Consider the following 12,813-nt stretch of genomic DNA (forward strand, 5'->3'; position numbering starts at 1 on the left):
AGATTGGAGTCATTAACTCGTTTTTAAACCACTCCACAAATTTCTTGTTAACAAACTATAGTTTTGGCAAGTCAGTTAGGACATCTACTTGGTGCATGACACAAGTAATTTTTCCAACAATTGTTTACAGATAGATTATTTCACTTATACTTCACTGTATCACAATTCCAGTGCGTCAGAAGTGTACATACACTAAGTTGACTGTGCCTTTAAACAGCTTGGAAAATTCCAGAAAATGATGTCATGGCTTTAGAAGCTTCTGATAGGCTAATTGACATCATTTGAGTCAATTGGAGGTGTACCTGTGAATGTATTTCAAGGCCTACCTTCAAACTCAGTTCCTCTTTGCTTGACATCATGGGAAAATCAAAAGAAATCAGCTAAGACCTCAAAAAAAAATTGTAGACCTTCACAAGTCTGGTTCATCCTTGGGAGCAATTTCCAAATGCCTAAAGGTACCACGCTCATCTGTACAAACAATAGTACGCAAGTATAAACGCCATGGGACCACGCAGCCGTCATACCGCTCAGGAAGGAGACACGTTCTGTCTCCTACAGATTAACGTACTTTGGTGCGAAAAGTGCAAATCAATCTTATAACAACAGCAAAGGACCTTGTGAAGATGCTGGAGGAAACAGTTACAAAAGTATCTATATCCACAGTAAAACGAGTCCTATATCGACATAACCTGAAAGGCCGCTCAGCAAGGAAGAAGCCACTGCTCCAAAACAGCAGTATAAAAACCAGACTACAGTTTGCAACTGCACATGGGGACAGAGATTGTTCTTTTTGGAGAAATGTCCTCTGGTCTGATGAAACAAAAATAGAACTGTTTGGCCATAATAAACATTGTTATGTTTGGAGGAGAAAGGGGTAGGCTTGAAAGCCGACGAACACCATCCCAACCGTGAAGCACGGGGGTGGCATCATCATGTTGTGGGGTTGCTTTGATGCAGGAGGGTCTGGTGCACTTGACAAAATAGATGGTTCCATGAGGGAGGAAAATTCTGTGGATATATTGAAGCAACATCTCAAGACATCAGTCAGGATGGTAAAGCGTGGTCGTAAATGGGTCTTCTAAATGAACAATGACTCCAAGCATACTTCCAAAGTAGTGGCAAAATGAATTAAGGACTACAAAGTCAAGGTATTGGAGTGGCCATCACAAAGCCCTGACCTGAATCCTATAGAAAATTTGTGGGCAGAACTGAAAAAGTGTGTGCGTGCGAGGAGGCCTACAAACCTGACTCAGTTACACCAGCTCTGTCAGAAGGAATGGGCCAAAATTCACCCTACTTATTGTGTCAAGCTTGTGGAAGGCTACCCAAAACGTTTGACCCAAGTTAAACCATTTAAAGCCAATGCTACCAAATACTAATTGAGTGTATGTAAACTTATGACCCACTGGGAATGTGATGCAAGAAATTAAAGCTGATATAAATCATTCTCTCTACTATTATTCTGACATTCTACATTAAAATAAAGTGGTGATCCTAACTGACCTCAGACAATTTTTACAAGGATTAAATGTCAGGAATTTTGAAACTGAGTTTAAATGTACTTGGCTAAGGTGTATGTAAACTTCCGACTTCAACTGTACCTAAATTATTGTCTCACAGAGCTATAAATTGATAAATGGCTACTACAGGTTCTCATCTATCATCTGATATATGTAAACTATATGTAAACTGTAAGCAAAAAAAGAGACGTCCTCTCACTGTCAACGGCGTTTGTTTTTTCAGCAAACTTAACATGTGTAAGTATTTGTATGAACATAACAAGATTCAACAACTGAGACATAAACTGAACAAGTTCCACAAACATGTGACTAACAGAAATGGAATAATGTGTCCCTGAACAAAGCTGCATTAAGTACTGCAGTGCATCTCCTCCTCATGGACTGCACAAGATTTGCCCATTCTTGCTGTGAGATGTTACCCCAGTCTTTCACCAAGGCACCTGCAAGTTCCCGGACATTTCTGGGGGGAATGGCCCTAGCCCTCACCCTCCGATCCAACAGGTCCCAGACGTGCTAAATGGGATTGAGATTCGGGCCCTTCGCTGGCCATGGCAGAATACTGACATTCCTGTCTTGCAGGAAATCACGCACAGTATGGCTGGTGGCATTGTCATGCTGGAGGGTCATGTCAGGATGAGCCTGCAGGAAGGGTACCACATGAAGGAGGAGGATGTCTTCCCTGTAACGCACAGCGTTGAGATTGCCTGCAATGACATCAAGCTCAGTCCGGTGATGCTTTGACACACCGCCCCAGACCATGACAGACCCTCCACCTCCAAATCGATCCCTTCTCCAGAGTACAGGCCTCAGTGTAACGCTCATTCCATCGACGATAAACGCAAATCCGACCATCACCCCTGGTGAGACAAAACCGTGACTCGTCAGTGAAGATCCCTTTTTGCCAGTCCTGTCTTGTCCAGCGATGTTGGGTTTGTGCCCGTAGGCGATGTTGTTGACAGTAATGTCTGGTCAGGACCTGCCTTACAACAGGCCTACAAGCCCTCAGTCCAGCCTCTCTCAGCCTATTGCGGACAGTCTGAGCACTGATGGAGGGATTGTGCATTCCTGGTATAACTCGGGCAGTTGTTGCCATCCTGTACCTGTCCCGCAGATGTGATGCCACTGCGAGGACGATCAGCTGTCCGTCCTGTCTCCCTGTAGCGCTGTCTTAGGCGTCTCACAGTACAGACATTGCAATTTATTGCCCTGGCCACATCTGCAGTCCACATGCCTCCTTGCAGCATGCCTAAGGCACGTTCACGCAGATGATCAGGGACCCTGGGCATCTTTCTTTTGGTGTTTTTCAGAGTCAGTAGAAAGGCCTCTTTAGTGTCCTAAGTTTTCATAACTGTGACCTTAATTGCCTACCGTCTGTAAGCTGTTAGTGTCTTAACGACCGTTCCACAGGTGCATGTTCATTAATTGTTTATGGTTCATTGAACAGGCATGGGAAACAGTGTTTAAACCCTTTCCAATGAAGACCTGTGAAGTTATTTGGATTTTTACGAATTATCTTTGAAAGACAGGGTCCTGAAAAAGGGACGTTTCTTTTTTTGCTGAGTTTAGTATACTCAAGTTCTTTGAGGTTTGTCTTTAAGAAGAGCGCAAATTGGGCATGTACAGATGCAGGATCTTAATTTGTGCCAGTTTGCTACAGCAAGAAAATAATGCTGCAGCAACAGGAAATATGGATTATTTTGTGGATTATGATTAATTACAATTTTTGTATGGGTTGATAGATTTTTCTTAATGAAAATCAAGTCTAAAATGTTCAAGTGGAAATTACAACTTCAGAAGCCTTTTTAAACCTCAAATGCACTACAAGTTTTACATTTCCTGCATTGCAGGAAAGTTCTTCAACAGGGTGATCAAATTAAGATCCTACGGCAGTGGCAGCGAATTGTCCCAGTTCCATTGATTTCCATACAATATGATGTGAGTGATTAATTTGCGCGTGCTATTTATTACAGTGGAACAGGCTAATAAATTCCAGCTTCGAGTGGATGCTGGGCAAATTGTGGTGCGTGTGCAGTTTATAAAGTACTAATTTAACAAAATACAATCAGAACACAAGTTTGACACGTGTGTGTGTGTATAGAGTCATTTTAATATTTTGTTCTTCAAAATATCACGGCCTATTTCAGGATATTGATTTAAGAATTTGGACATTTAAAACCACTATTTTGACACTGAGTTATATAAATAAAAAAACAGGAAGCAGCAACAGTATAATTTAACTTATTTTTACATTATTTTTCAACATGAATCTACTTAATTAGGTCAGAACTACTGAATAAGCCCAGAAACATGATTTATTGATTTTTGATGATATTAGGGAAATCGTGAATATTTGTTTGTCTTGTCTAGATATAGTAACTGTATTACACCATTTGGCGGAGATGGATAATCCATACTGGGTCCTTGTTAGTGATGTGCGGGTCGCGAATGATTAGTTACTTTTGAACGACTCGAAAGTCATGATTCGTTTTTCCGAGTGACTCGTTCATTTTAGTCGTTTGTTCCACCTGCTGGCCACAATTAATTCTACAGCAGGATTAAATAAAGGTGAAATAAATACAAAATTATAATAATGAATCCGGCTCAGCGGCTTCGGAGACGTGCTCTTACCACCACCTGTCTATGCAGACAGTATAGAGAAGAAAAATATCATTGAGCACATGGTGCAATAATGACTGCAATTCATTGATTATTGAATGTTGTCCATGGACACAGCGTTGTAGAGCCAAAACATACACATCCTACCTCTGCTCAGCACTCGGACTCGAGAACGAGTTGTTTGAGAGCTGCTGCAGTTTGCGAACGATATCGTGCTTTTATCCCTCGCAGCAGTCAAGTAATTCTATTCCGCCAAAAGTTGTTAAAAATCTAGTCCGGTTGTGGCTGCAACTAGACCCTAGTTTCAAAGGTATCAATAACTAAAGTTATTAGTATACCTAGCATTCACAAATGTACATTGTTTGAAGCAACCTTGTATAAGTCTGTCACAGTTGACAGCTCCAATAAGCCCAATATGGTGAATGAGAATCTTGTAGAATCATGATTCTTTCAAGTTTTTAGTTCATCGTTTGCTGGTAGGGGGTCCTGCGGGCTCTGGGCATAACTGAATCAAATGAACGAAATGAATTGAAAGATTCGTTGTTTTTGACTGATCGAAAAGATCAGAGTCAGTAAAAAGAGCCGAACATCCCAAGTCCTTGTCCCTTACTCTTTCTTTATTGACCCTTCAATAAACCCGCCCCCAAATTTGGGCCAAACAATCACAGCGCTCCGGTGGATAGCAACTTTCGCTGACCAAGCTGGAGTCCGATGCCGCAGACTCAAGTTTCAAACCCATGAAAGACAATGAGGGCAATATTAAAAACATAGTTTTCATCCAAAAAGTTTTTGGTTATATAATTAAACAGTACACCAGGGACAACTGTGATTCCTGAAATTCAGAGCCTTTTGGAGGTTTTTTAAAATCCTAAATTACACTTTTGTTGCATTGTTTGTTAGCTGGTTAACTATAGCTCTCATTCATCACCATTGAAAACATTGATAACTCTAGCCAGCCAGCCAGTGACTATGACTTGTTTTCACCAAATTGATGTTAGCTAGTTAACTTATATAATGAATATGCTGTAACTTGATGTGCCACACACACTACATATGGCTTTCAACAGCAGTTGCGGTGCATGGGTAAAATCACTGGAAGCCAAGAAATAATAGCCATATTACAGCCTATGTGTTGTGATAATTGCGTTGTTTGGTCTATAATAACCTTTTAGTTCATATGCCATGCAACCATGATATATAGGCCTAATGCCGAGACAATGTGGTCCCGTGTGGCTCAGTTGGTAGAGCATGGCGCTTGCAACGCCAGGGTTGTGGGTTCATTCCCCACGGGGGGACCAGGATGAATATGTATGAACTTTCCAATTTGTAAGTCGCTCTGGATAAGAGCGTCAGCTAAATGACTTAAATGTAAATGTAAATGTAAACAATGAGAAGACACAGTGACAGAATAAATTCAACCAAACCTTTGTTTCATCACAAAAGCGGAGAGCAACATCTGTCTGGAGGAAGTCCACAAAGCATATAGCATGTAACAAACAGTTACATGACCTACAGCAACGTCAAGCAAGTTCATGTTTCCTACATCTTCAGACCACTAAACAACTAACGTTATGGATATAGAATCATGGATCGCAAAGAAAATAGAAGCTGCATCCACTACTCCAGCACCATTTCAACTTTAACTTTAACAATTCAACGTCATATCAGCTATGCTTAGTCTAATAGTGACAAATAAAATATACCAAAAACAATTTAGTCCAGTCAACGTATGCTAAATATGATGTGGCTTTCAATGGTACTGATTTCTATGTGTGTGTGTGCTTGCAAGTAGAAAAAACATGTTGACCTACCCTACTTGTAGATAAATGCCATCCTCCTCTCCTTCATATTGCCGAAACGGTTTATGACTCTGTCATACAGTACACGCTTTAAGTTTTTGTTGTTCTAGGCTACCTGGCTAAAATGCTTGCGCACTAGTCTAACTTCTTTTCATGTGCAATGATGAGCCAGCTAGTCAACATTAGCCTACTACATCTAGCTACATATTGAACTTCCATCCTCTCAGGCAAGGGGCACAGTGTATGAATTTATGGTTGGATCAGAATCGTCGTTATAATCATTGGCCAGTACAGAGAATGAAGTAAAACCCAAGTCTAAATCCCTATCTCCATCCATGGTTAGTTTTAGCTAGCTAGCTAGCCACTGGAGGGACAATAACACAACGAGATGCAACAATTCAAGTTTTTTCTATCAGTGACGCTTGGCTTTTTATGTGTTGTGATTGGTGTCAAGCCAAATCCAAACTGGCTTCCCTTGACACTTTTTGGTGTGCCAGGACCATTCACAGTTGAGCTTGTTCAGTTTAGCTCAATGCTGATTGGCTATTTTATATTAAAAAACTATCAAGGGAGGCCAAATTCTTGCTGGCTTCCGTTGCATTCAATGCTACGGGCGGCAACAATATCATACTCTTTTTTTTTGACCAGACAGCATCAGATAGATGGGCCACACATACAGAGACAGAGGGGCGCTGTTTCACTCGCACGGATGCTTTCTCCAGTGAGATACAGTACATTCAGCCTCTAGCGAATTGAAGGAAATTCTAAAACACAAAGAAAAAAGACGAAAGATAAACACATAAAATAATGTTTCTTTATATTATTTTCTGGGAGAAGCCTGGCTTCCCTGAATACACGCCACTGTTCACCAGTACAAACCATATCAGATCATACCCCGTTGCGTGTGTGTGTGTCACATCGAGTCACTGAGGAAAACTGCGTTCTGTGGCCACTGACGATACAAAAGGCACCCAGTAGGACGCCCAGATCTGTCAAAAAACACCACTTTGACGATACAATGGATAATTACCAACCAATCATGACTTTGCTGGCTACAAGGGCAGGTGGTGGTGTGCGTGCGTGCGTTCGTGCATACGTGTACAAACCCTTTCCTATCTGTCAGTCTCAATAATAGCACTTTACCAGTGATATTGTACTGCAGGTCAATTCCAATGAACGTCACATTCTATATTAGTCATACAGAACAACCTGTTGGAACCGGGCGCCTCTCTAGTGACATACTCTATGACATCAGTAAACTTGTTATGGCTGGTATGCTGATGTTGTTGTACGTTTTATGGTATTGTGAATATTACTGTTCAGCTTTTATGAGTTCGTTCTGTTCTCACTCCTTTGCTGTTTTGCCATGCTTGCCTGCATGTGTATGCTGTTTGTGTGTATGCCCCACTATCTGTGTGTGTTGCGCAGGTTGACTCATAACCCGCAGTCCCCGGATGGGGGGTGGGTTGAATGAAGATAAAACCATACCTTAAAAAATACATAAATGTGCCATTCTTGTGCAATTTATATCTACAGGCTACATTGAGGTTTTTCTTTCATTATTTTTAGGCGATCTGGTATTAGTGCATATGCCTAAGGCCTAACCGTGCGCTCGCCAAATAGCCTACACGCCAATCACGAAATGCTTTTGGGAACGGGCAGAAAACGTATCAACGGAGGCAAAAATGACAATGTCTGAGTTTAATTCAATAAGAGAAAAGCTGCGAAATGGAAAGTTGAAAATAAAGACTAGGGAGGGCCAGAAAAGTGATGTTTAGGAAAGATTTGGTGAAATGGTAAAGAGGATGATAGCAGTGTTGTGTGTGTGTGGTCATTGTGAGGCGCTATACACATTCCACAGTCACAACACGAGGACTTCAAGTAGGCCTATGTCACATCAAGGGAACTACTGTTCAGATGGGTTAAATGGAAAATGAAATCTGGACACTGACTCTAGGTCTATAACCTCTCACATAGGCGTAATATGAACTCCTGCAGAATTTAGCATTTCTTGCAGTAAAATTATACACCAAATGTAGGAACATTTTTGACTCAGGAACAGGAGTGGAGAAATATGGCCAGTTATATACAGTCTGTGGAGGTGTTATCTTTATCAACATCATAAAAGCTGATAGATGCATATTTTATGTGGATGAAATACTAAGTCAAACTAAAATCTTATCAGAAACATGTTGGGTCGTTTTCACAGCTTTCTATTTCCTTACAACCAGTCAAACTGATTTTTGTACAGAGTCTTTCCTGTTTTTTGTTTCTTATTGCATTTTCTCCCCAGTCCCTAAAAAACGTCTTTGCTCCGCAAAAGAAGCATAGATGATAGAGAACTTTACCGATGTCAACTAGATTGATGCTTTCATTCTATCGATTTATGATATTCTCGTGAGCAAGGGTTTATTTAGTCTTCTAGAGCAATATATAATGACAGAAGAGAAGCTACATGTATCTAAGTATAGAGAAGTTGACAAACAAATAGCCTACCAAAATGTTTGAAATTACAGTGCATTCGGAAAGTATTCAGACACTTTCACTCTTTCATTTTGTTACGTTACAGCCTTATTCTAAAATTGATTAAATCAATTTTTACCTCATCAATCTACACACAATACCACATAATGACAAAGAAAACGTATTTTTTTTGCAAATGTAAAAAATAAATTAATAATGAAATAACATTTGCATAACCATTCAGACCCTTTGATATGAGACTCGAAATTGGGACTCGGTTGCATCCTGTTTCCATTGATCATCCTTGAGATGTTTCTACAACTTGATTGGAGTCCACCTGTGGTAAATTAAATTGATTGAACATGATTTGGAAAGTCACACACCTGTCTATATAAGGTCCCACAGTTGACAGTGCATGTCAGAGCAAAAACCAAGCCATGATGTCGAAGGAATTTTCCGATTTGTGTCGGAAGGCTACCAAAAAATGTCTGCAGCATTGAAGGTTCCCAAGAATACAGTGGCCTCCATCATTCTTAAATGGAAGAAGTTTGAAACCACCAAGACTCTTCCTAGAGCTGGCCAAACTGAGCAATCGAGGGAGAAGGGCCTTGGTCAGGGAGGTGACCAAGAACTAGATGGTCACTCTGACAGAGCTCTAGAGTTCCTCTGTGGAGATGGGAGAACCTTCCAGAAGGACAACCATCTCTGCAGCACTCCACCAATCAGGCCTTTATGGTAGAGTGGCTAGACGGAAGCCAATCCAGTAAAAGGCACATGACAGCCCGCTTAGAGTTTGTCAAACGGCAACTAATAGACTCAGACCATGAGAAACAAGATTCTCTGGTCTGATGAGATTGACCTCTTTGGCCTGAATGCCAAGCGTCATGTCTGGAGGAAACCTGGCACCGCTCATCACCTGGCCAATACCATCCCTACGGTGAAGCATGATGGTGGCAGCGTGCTGTGGTGATGTTTTTCAGTGGTAGGGACTGGGAGACTAGTCAGGATTGAGGGAAAGATGAATGGAGCAAATTACAGAGATCCATCGGGACTCAGCTGGCCTTCTAGGCAGAGTTCCTCTGTTCTGTGTCCTTTTGCCCATCATAAACTTCTATTTTTATTGGCCAGTCTTGTGTGTTTTGCGGGTACTATTTAATGAAGCTGCCAGTTGAGGACTCGAATGTGCTTGTCGTCTTGTGCACCGGGGCCTCCCACTCCTCTTTCTGTTCTGGTTAGCCAGTTTGCGCTGTTCTGTGAAGGGAGTAGTACACAGCGTTGTATGAGATCTTCAGTTTATTGGCAACTTCTCGCATGGAATAGCCTTCATTTCTCAGAACAATAGACTGACGAGTTTCAGAATAACGTTTTTTTTCTGGACATTTTGAGCCTGTAATCGAACCCACAAACGCTGATGCTCCAAATATTCAACTAGTCTGAAGGCCAGTTTTGTTGCTTCTTTAATCAGACAAGAGTTTTCAGCTGTGCTAACATAATTGCAAAAGGGTTTTCTAATGATCAATTAGCCTTTTACAATGATAAACTTGGATTACCTAACACAATGTGCCATTGGAACACAGAGTGATGGTTGCTCATAATGGGCCTCCGTATGCCTATGTAGATATTCCATGAAAAATCTGCCATTTCCAGCTACAATAGCAATTTACAACATTAACAATATCTACACTGTATTTCTGATCAATTTGATGTTATTTTAATGGACAAATTTGCTTTTCTTTCAAAAACAAGGACATTTCTAAGTGACCCCAAACTTTTGAACAGTAGTGTATCTAAAAAATTCAGTACCCTTGTCCAAAAATTGTTCTGCCGTGTCCGATGGCATTTTCTGTATTAGCGGGTCGGGTGCGGGCCTCCGATTTTCACTCTATCACATATAGTAAGGCGGTTATGGATGGGTTATTAGCAATTGCAGGCGGGTGAACAGACAGCTGATCTGCGCACTACTTGTGTGTGTGTGTGGGTCAGCAGGGTCGGTGATTTTCCATGGTCAGCTCAGGACAAAGATTAGCTAATGGTATAGTGTGCGTGCGTGTGAGATTGTGAGACAGGGACAAGAGCAGGACCTGACTATAACCAGCCTCCTGGGGACTGACACATAGATAGTTAGACAGGCCTTTTCTGCCTAGGAGTAGACCTGCTGATTTGGAAAGGAATATAAAAGCCTTATGGATCGAACCCTTTTTTTAAAAATTTCGCCTAACATGACATACCCAAATCTAACTGCCTGTAGCTCAGGACCTGAAGCAAAGATATTCTTGATACCATTTGAAAGGACACACTTTGAAATTTATGGAAATGTGAAATTAATGTAGGAGAATATAACACATTAGATCTGGTAAAAGATAACACAAAGAAACAAACATGCGTTTTTCTTTCTTTTTTTATCATCTTTGAAATGCAACAGAAAAGTCACTGTGCTATTCCAGGTTAGGTCCATTTCCATTTTGGCCAGTAGATGGCAGCAGTGTATGTGCAAAGTTTTAGACTGATCCAATGAACCATTGCATTTCTGTTCAAAATGTTGTATCAAGACTAGACTGCCCAAATGTGCCTAATTGGTTTATTTATAAATTTTCAAGTTCATAACTGTGCACTCTCCTCAAACAATAGCATGGTATTCCTTTACTGTAATAGCTATTGTAAATTGGACAGTGGAGTTAGATTAACAAGAATTTAAGCTTTCTGCCCATATCAGATATGTCTATGTCCTGTGAAATGTTCTTGTTACTTACAACCTCATGCTAATCAGATTAGCCTACGTTAGCGCAACCGTCCCGCGGGGGGACACAAATCCTGTAGAGGTTTTAAATCCTTTTAGTGTCTTTAAACATATTACAGGAAAAACAAGAAGAAGGGTGACATTTAAATGTTGATTATTATTTGACATTCAATTTATTCACATTTAAAAACATTTTAAGACATTTCGCTTTTGCTTTCATTAGAACCTATACGGTCTGGTTTTTGCCAACAAACATATTCCTGCTTCGATTTATTATTTATGATACTTTGTTAGTCAGGGCCTTTGGATTTTGTATGTGTTTGTTTTATTATGCTTGTGGGGACCAAAAAATGTATTCCCATTCAAAATCCTACTTTCCCTAACCATACCCGTAAAACAAAACATAACCCTAACCCTAACTCCTAACGCAAAACCTAACTTTAATTTTAACCCCTAAGCCTAAAATAGCCTTATTTCCTTGTCTGAATTTCCTTGTTTTACTTCTGGTCCCCACAAGGATAGTAAAACCACACTCACACACACATACACTCTCTCTCTGCAGGTAACCCAGCTTCTACAGATAATCGGGAGAATGGAGATGAGCGTGCGAACAACAGCTCCTCTCCTATCCCTCTCATCTCCTCTTATCTCCTCCTCTCCTTCTCATCTCCTCTTATCTACCCTCCATCTCATCTTCCTCTCCCTCATCTCATCTTCCTCTCCCTCTCATCTCATCTCATTTCCTCTCCCTCCCATCCTCTTTCTCCTCTCACTCTTATCTATCTACCTCTCTCTCTCTTCTCTCCCTCTCCCTCTCCTATTATCTTGTCTCCTCACCCTCATCTCCTCTCCCTCTCRRATCWRKMRWTRRRCTCRCRCTCWRRRRCTCRRATCRRKTCWRCTCRRCSTRCRKRRCTCWRTCTCKTCTKWCTCTRWTCTCTAATCTCCTCTCCCTCTCATCTCATCTCTCTCACCTCTCCCTCCTATCCTCTTGTCTTCTCTCCCTCTCTCTTCTCTTATTGCCTCTCCCTCTCCTATCATATTGTCTCCTCTCCCTCTCTTCTCCTATCCTCTCATCTCCTTTCCCTCTCTCTGTCCTATCCCTCTCATGTCCTCTTTATCCTCTCCCTCTCATCTATCTTCCTCTCTCCTCTGCCTCTCCACTCTCTCTTTCTCTCTCTCTCTCTCTCTCTCTCTCTCTCTCTCTCTCTCTCTCTCTCTCTCTCTCTCTCTCTCTCTCTCTCTCTCTCTCTGTCTCTCTCTCTGTCTCTGTCTCTCTCTCTCTCTCTGTGTGTCTCTGTCCCTCTCTCTCTCTCTCTCTCTGTCTCTGTCTCTCTCTCTCTCTCTCTCTCTCTCTCTCTCTCTCTCTCTCTCTCTCTCTCTCTCTCTCTCTCTCTCTCTCTCTCTCTCTCTCTCTCTCTCTCTCTCTCTCTCTCTCTCTCTCTCTCTCTCTCTCTCTCCATCGCCTCTATCTCTCCTACCCCTTTCCCTCTCCAACACCTGCTCACTTATATGCTCCACTTCTTCCCTCCCCCTCCACCCATCTCATAACAGGTGTCCTCCCCCTCCACCCATCTCTCCCCCTCTCTGCTTCTCCCCTCTTAATAATAGGTCAGCCCCAGTCCTCCCCTCTCATCTCTCTCTGTCTCCCCCTCTGACAATGTCATCCCCATCTCTC

At 41.5% G+C, this 12,813-nt stretch overlaps 1 protein-coding gene across 1 annotated transcript in view; it reads left to right on the forward strand.

Annotated features, from left to right (window-relative positions):
• Positions 1-12,813, forward strand: part of ankfn1a (ankyrin repeat and fibronectin type III domain containing 1a) — a 233,311-nt gene that overhangs the window by 96,741 nt on the left and 123,757 nt on the right. The gene's annotated exons all lie outside the window — the stretch shown is intronic.

Source organism: Salvelinus sp. IW2-2015, linkage group LG18 (genome assembly GCF_002910315.2).
Source record: "Salvelinus sp. IW2-2015 linkage group LG18, ASM291031v2, whole genome shotgun sequence".
Classification (NCBI taxonomy): Eukaryota; Metazoa; Chordata; class Actinopteri; order Salmoniformes; family Salmonidae; genus Salvelinus; species Salvelinus sp. IW2-2015.